Source organism: Ammospiza caudacuta, chromosome 2 (genome assembly GCF_027887145.1).
Source record: "Ammospiza caudacuta isolate bAmmCau1 chromosome 2, bAmmCau1.pri, whole genome shotgun sequence".
Lineage (NCBI taxonomy): Eukaryota > Metazoa > Chordata > Aves > Passeriformes > Passerellidae > Ammospiza > Ammospiza caudacuta.
The window spans coordinates 49,006,436-49,013,803 of NC_080594.1; positions in this window are offsets into that span (position 1 = coordinate 49,006,436).

Genomic DNA, 7,368 nt, shown 5'->3' on the forward strand with positions numbered 1-7,368 from the left:
CTCATCATGACCAGCTCTGCCAAGAGAGCTGATAGGGAAGGATCAGCAAGAAATGTAAAAGCACTGATTTCTTCTGCCAGCACCCTGGGCACTGTGTCCACTTCTTTCCATGCCATTAAGATCACTCATCTACAACTCCAGCTTCATTGCTCTGCAGCAAAACTTCCTACATTTGCAATTTCCCCAGTACCTCCTGCCATGTGAAAAATGGCATATAATAAAGCTGATAACCATTGTTATGAGAGATTATTCTTTCTTGGTCTAAGGAATAGGCATGCACAAATTTTCTAGGAACTTTTGAAGCAATTCTGCCTTGCATTGTGCCTGCAGCACATTCTGTTTTACTGGCACTATTCTGCCACTACCATTAGGATTATTTCAGTGTTTCCACTAAGCACTGTGTCTCTGAGGAGCTTATGGTAACCAGGCTATCAGAATTCATCATGGACTCAATCATCACATATTGTAAACTCCCAGTGATGGACAGTTCCTTTCTTTTAAAAATATTGTTAGAGTTAATTGATAATGCATAGCATTCAGTAAAGAATTTGGTTTTATATTGAATTATTCAAAATATTGTGGATAATTTATTGCAGCCAGAACATTTTCATCATAAGTGGCCATTCAGGTAAAAACAAAATAAACCAAAAAGAAAAGAGAATTTTGTTTTCTGACCTTCTCATTGAGGCACAAAAGATATTTCTGCAGGGCAGCTGAGCTGTCTCAGGTTGCTGAGGCTTTGCTTTGTGCTTGACAAGGCCGGCCACATGGAACTACTTATTTTGGAGAAAGGTTTTGCTTGACTCTTTATGACAATGTTTCTGGAGGCAGGACACACGTAATGGCTTGCACAACATCATCCTTTCTTAGGAAGGATACCCACTGCTCTCATAAACCTTCCGTGGGGCTCTGTGAGCCCCAGGAGGAAGCCAGAATAAACATGCCTCCCACAGGAGCTGCCCAGAGAGGACTTACTTGTCAGCAGTTCCCTCATCATTGCAGAATCAGTGCAAAATGCCACAGACACAGGAGGTTTTTTCTGTTAGGATCCATCATACTGGGGTAGAAAACAGGGAGGGAAATACCTGTTCTCAGCATGCAGGACACATCTTTATCCATTTACTGTTTTCAGCAGAACAGTGTGTGCCACAGACTGGAAACTTTTAAGAGTCTATGGCAAGATGAAGAGAAGTGTAGCCAGGGAGCTGCATATAAATGATGTGTATGTTTGTACACTCAGTTGGAGTTTTGCGTTTTGCTCTTCAGGAAAAAAAAGCTTAAGTACTTTAATATGACTCTTCCATGGGAAGGGAAAATAACAAATATTTGGGGGAAGATACTGAAATAACCATCAACCTAATCTGTTAACACTTACTCATGGAAATGTTCCCACCAAACCATGAACAGGAATGTGTCTATTTGATAGAGACACTCACCCCCTTCTCAGACTTTTGTGTTGTGTTCAAGGATAGGATCACATTAATCCAGGAAGCAGGCAGGGAAGGGATTTGTCTGCACAGGAAATGTGGAAGACAATATTAAGAACATCTCTTCCAGCTGCTGATGTTGTGAGGGAATGCACTGGCTTTGCCATGCAGGGTGCTTGGAAGACAGTGCTGTTACCTCAGAGCAGCCAGTGCAGGGGCAGAGGGTCTGGCAGCCCCAGTGTCCCCAGGGAAAGTTGATTCACTCAGTGGGCAGCAGCAGCATCTGCAACTGGGGAAAGCACCAGCAATGAAAGTGACCTTCACACTGGCTTGGTTTCTCACCACCGTTTCCAGAAGTGGAGCTGACCCAGTGAAGGCAAACCAGGGAGCACAGGCAGGGAACCACACTGCTGACCTAACTATCTGCGCTGAATTACAGGCTGACCAACTTCCAGTGTTGTTGTCCTCTCCATAAAACACATCTCATACACAATTTTAAAAATTTCCACTGATTGAAATGACAACCCATTTTTTCCTCCCTCACAGTGTATGAACGTTTCTGTACTGAGGTAATTTCAGACAAACAGTAGGGGGGAAATCAGGAATCTATGGTAGAGTATTACCCAAGTTATAAAAGCAGTTTATTACTCTATTGTGTGTCTAAAATTTCTGGAATACTGTAGCAGATGTATTTTATAGAGAAATGACAACGCGTTTTAATGAAATCCAGGTTTAGATTCTGGCAACATTTCTTTCTTCATTTTATATTTTGTAACCAAGTCTACAGCTCTACCAGGAAAAATCAATAGAATATTTAGCACACCTCACCATCTCACCTTAACAGGTATTTGTATAGAGAAGAAAATACCTCTATGTGACAGACCAGGAGCTACTTTTTCTTTACTTGAAACTGAAGTCTGTTTTCCTCTGCTGACAACTACAAGCTCCAGTTTGTTCTGATCTGCTCCAGGTGAAATTCAAGCAGTCATTACAATTTTTTGCTGGATCTCTTTTGCATAAGCTGTACTCTCTAGCTGATTTAGATTGTGAGCAGTTTTGCATTGGATCAGCCTGAAGTGCTGTGGCTCTCCAGCTCCCTCCTCACACTGCTGAGGGGATGCAGGCAGGGTCACATCCTGCATCCTCCGTCACTGCCCATTGTGGGGAGCAGCACCCTAGGGAAAACAAGATGGATCACCACTGTTCTCAGCTCCTGTGCTCAGGCCTGTGGCAGAGCTCAGGAGCTGTGTGGACATCCTTCTAAATCCCTCACATGCCCAGGTGTCCAATATTAGTCTCAGCTGACTGCAGATAAATTGCAGAGTTTTTTGGGTTTTTTTTTTTAATACTACTGTTCAATCCAGTGTATTTGCTTTATGAGAATATTTCTAACAGGACTAAGCATATCTCACAAATTTTATTTCTTTCTCATGTGGATGCTGCAGGTTTCTGACAAACTGCTGTTGGTATCTAAAATGAACAGAAGTAACAGAAATATGAGCGATAATGCTTATCTGCCTAATACATTATTCCTTGAATATTTTTTCCAAAACTGAAAAAAAACTATTCTGAGAATACTCTTTTAGGAAGCACCTGATGTGGAATAGCAGAATGGCAGAATTATAACATTTGGCAACATCACAAACCACTTCCAGCTTTAATCAAGGTCTGACCCTGGGAGGTATGAGGCAGCTTGCTTACAAGGCACGGCAGCGGCTCTGCCTCACGCACGCCGCCTGCGTGCCTGGAGCGAGCACAAACCTGCACAGCCTGACTGCTGCTGCTGCCACTTTAGCAGTGAAACCATTCTGCAATATTGTAGAACAGTAAATCACCTTCAAAGCATTTTTATTAACTTTTGGTCCTTCTGATGGCTTTGCAGGAAAAAAAAAAAAAAGAAGAGAAAAACATATATGTACTTTATATACAAATACAGATTCCTCCCAGGTAGCTAAGTCTTGGTGCTCCTGAATCAGGGTGCTGCCTCGGGGTCTCTGTAGGCTTTATACATCCAGTGCCAGAGTCCTTTTCTACATCACAGCCCCACCAGTCTGTCCTGCACTGACTGATTCACTTGCTGCCTTGCAGGCAGGTTGAAGAGGACCACAGAAGCCCAAGAGTTACAGTGCATTTTGTGAGCCCAAACCATCTAAATTCAACACAGGGAACATAAACTGAAGTTTATATGAAAACAGTGTAATTGTCTAGCAGCACTAGCGCTGCTAGAAGCGCTAGGCTTCTTGAAATTCACACTAACTTTGGTACAAAACACAGGAAATTAAAAGATTGTAGTCAAATCTACTGCACACGGAGCATTTTGAACATAACACACCCATGATATCACCATGAGACAAAATTTAGGAAATACCATTGATTGCATTTGCAAAGAAGTTGTGCTTGTGCTCTTCTTCCACCAGTTAAAGCTGGTTTGCAGTAGAAGCTCCATCAAATTTGAGACTTTGCTCTCTCAATTGATTGTAAAAATGTTTGGAAGTTGATTGTGCTGTTGCAAGAATAGGGTAGTTGAACTTTCCACAATCAAGATAAAGACCAAGTCCTCTATCAGACAGGTTTTATGGGATACACATACAACCAAGAAAAATTTAGGGTCTGTATGTAGTTCTGGTTAGAAAGAACTCAGAAACACAGCCAATAAGCCAGAAGTCCTGGGAGCCTTGGGAACCTGGAAGCAGTATGCTGCTGAGGCTAACTCAGCTCCGTTGAACTCAGATTTTATACACTCATGGCTCTGAAAAGTGTGGAGTTCTTTATTCTGGTCATGCTATAATTTTTCTAGTTTCTGGGAGGTTTGCCTCTGTGGCTTATATTCCAGGCTCAGCTACACCATTACTTCCTGTACCTTCCCGAGGACATTTGTTATTTGCTACAATCCTTCCATTCTGCCTAGAAAGTTTTAAGCTACTCCATACCAACTGCCCCTTTTGTTTTTCCCTTTCAGTCACAAGTTACAGTAAATGTTTTGTAGGCCAGTGGGCTCCTTGACCCACAGTGCTCCTCTCTAAGAGGCTGTAGCAGCTTTGCCCAGTCCCATGTGCTAATGGCACCAAGTCCCTGTCTCATTCATGCCCGTTTCAGACGCCCCAACAAACAACTCACAGTTGTTTGTGTAACCACTTCCTTAAGAACATGTGTTAACAATCCATGAAGGGGCGTTTCATGCTTCCAAACCACTGGTCTCCTGCTCTACAGGCATTCACAGCTGGAAAAGTTCTAGTCATATTTTGGGTCTTTTCACAACAGAGGCTGGAGACTTGCTCCTGTGCACAGTCTTACCCCGCCTCACTACCTCGGCAAGGATCTTTCATTTTCCTTACATTGTACCCTATATTTATTTATTTATTTATTTATTTACTTACTTACTTATTTATTTACATGTTTGCAGGTACAGACATTTTTTGCATAGCACACAATGTCCCTGAACAAGCAGAGGAGACCTCCTGCCCCCCAAAACCTAAGGATAAATGAAGGGAAGGTGAAGCAATCAACCTTCCCGCTGCCACTGATGGGACATGCCCTACTCCAGTCCCATTCTCTGCCTCCCAGCTGCTCCCGGGCATGCACTTCCACTTGCCTTGCACCACATCTAGCAATCATGGAGTCAGTTTAGAAGGCATCAAGTGAAATTAACTGACAGAGAACCAGCCCACACTAGACAGTTTTCTCTTAAATTGGGGAGCTTAGCTTGGATTAGGAAGCATCTAGTGAGAGTCATGCCTGGCAGAAGGGAGGGAAAAACCTGTCATGTGACATCCCCCTCCTCTGGCAAAAGCAAGCAAAGGACCAACTCCAGTGCTCTGAGACCTGTGGGACTCCATTTATGATGTTATGCCTTGTTTAACTACACAGCCCCATCCCGAGTAAAACCCACACCCTGCAGCCACATCACTGCATTATAATTTCCAAATAATTTTCAACCTTTGCTTCCAAACACGTGACATAAGAATCTAAGATTTTAGACTTAAAATAAAATGTAAAAAGCATAATAAATTAATGTTTTAATTTACTTAAAACTTAGGCTCACTAGCGTCATTTTTCACCCAAATAATGCACTCCAAAAGTTCTAGCAGAAGGAACTACTCAGATTTGTGCTTTATTTGCTACAGCTGTTCCCTTACGATACTTGACATAAATTCCTTTGTTTCAGAAATGGTAGTTCACACACTGAGCCCAAAGTGCATATTATCATGGCAGAGATAATTAATTTTAGCAGAGTAATAGACTGAATTGTTGCCTGGGAAATCAAATTCCACAAATGGTGGTAAGGCTGACTCATTGACTATGGTAACAAAATGATAATATCCTGTAACTTAATGTAGATTAAAAACTGTACAACACTATCCAGACTACTACAAAAGGAAGTTAATAAAAACTGAGGGTGAACTGTAGAAGGTTACTGGCTCTTTTATCTTGTATTTTGTGAGCCATAAATCAACATTTTAAACCAAGTACTGTTGATTATATTAGAGTGAAATGCAAGAGCTTTTTTTTTTTTGTAGTATGGACTCATAACCCTTTTTCTTCTTTATGATATACACATAAACATAATATGTGAAGATATTTTTATATTATTTATACCCCTTTATATTTTTATAATATTTTTCCCCTAAATATTTTTTTCAATAAATAATACCATTGAAACGTGTGTGGAAGAGTGAAATCAAACCCCATCACCCTAAGAGCACAGGTACTTCAACACTTACAACACCTTAACAAGGGTGTTGTCAGAGCAAATCTCAGCTTCCCGGAAGGATTTGGAGCTGTGCGCCCCATTTCCAGCATTCCCAGTGCTCCCAGTGACTCCACTCAGGGCTGAGCGTCAGTTTGTGGCTCCTCCCTAAAGGATGCTTTTTGCATGCTTAGAATACTTCCTTCTGGTGCTGGATTTACACTCGGGACAGCAGCCCAAACGCGCCCCGAGCCTCCTGACTCAGGGACTTACATTGCACGACGGGGACCCTGAGACACAGCTCCGGTGGCGCACGGGCTGTGCTCTGCTGCAAGCACCGACAGAGAGCTGTGTGAGGAGCTCAAGGGGTGCTTAAGGGATGGAAGCATGTGTGCTATGAGGACAGGCTGAGGGAGCTGGGACTGTTCACAGAGACGGCTCACTGTGCGGGAATACCTGGCGGGTGGGAACAAGGACTGACAGCCAGGCTTCTCAGCCATGCCCCGCCACAGAACCAGAGGCAAAGGGCACAAACTGACATAGGAAGTGGTTTTTTTTTTCTCTTCTTGATAACTGCAAAGGCGACTGAGCACTGAGCAGGCTTCCCAGCGATCTCCATCCTTGGGCATACTCAGAATCCACGCAGCCCCTGCTGATCCTGACTCCTGAGCCGGGCTTTGGAGTGGGCAGCCTCTCCCAGAGCTCCCTTCCAGCCTCAGCAAATCTTTGAGTCCCTGATATGTGATTATTTTGCACCTGCAAGCACGCTTCTGCTTAATTTTACAGAGAAACTTTGTTTTACTCTCAAAATGAGAAATAAATTTAGAGGAAACAATCCAACTGTAAATCCTGTGAAAACAACTGAGCCCCTCTGCACCTACTGCTATGAGTAACAAGCAACTCTAGACATTTTAAAAAAGCTATCACAAAACCACATATTTTGTATTCTTTTATAGATATTATGTATTCCTGCTTGTTTTGTAAGACACAAACCACAGACTCAATTTTAACCTAATGGAAGATTTCACTTGTGGGGGGAAAAAAAACCCGTAAGCGGGAAGCGTATGCATTTGACCTTTCCCTGAATGTAATATTAAGGGACGCTAGATTCTAAATAGATTTCCCGCTAGTTTATTTCACCCTGCCGCTACTTCCAGCGGCGGACTGCGTACTTCATCCCTATGGGAGACCCGCGGCTCCCTGAGGGCAGGGCGGTGCCTCACGCCCGGGGGAGGAGCCCCGCCGGGGCCGCCC